Source organism: Macadamia integrifolia, chromosome 1, assembly GCF_013358625.1.
Source record: "Macadamia integrifolia cultivar HAES 741 chromosome 1, SCU_Mint_v3, whole genome shotgun sequence".
NCBI lineage: Eukaryota > Viridiplantae > Streptophyta > Magnoliopsida > Proteales > Proteaceae > Macadamia > Macadamia integrifolia.
Window position 1 is genome coordinate 22354071 of NC_056557.1, and position 204 is coordinate 22354274.

Genomic DNA, 204 nt, shown 5'->3' on the forward strand with positions numbered 1-204 from the left:
AAAAAAAACTTTCTAACTGACCAAAAAACCCCTCCAAACAGAAGAGAAAAAATGTCACATAATAACCCACGTGGGCATTCTCTCTCTCTCTCTCTCTCTCTCTCTCTCTCTCTCTCTCTCTCTCTCTCTCTCTCTCATTTCCCTAAATGTGGAAGAGAAAGGGGAAGTAAAAATCATACTACTATTAAAAGGTACATACTCCAT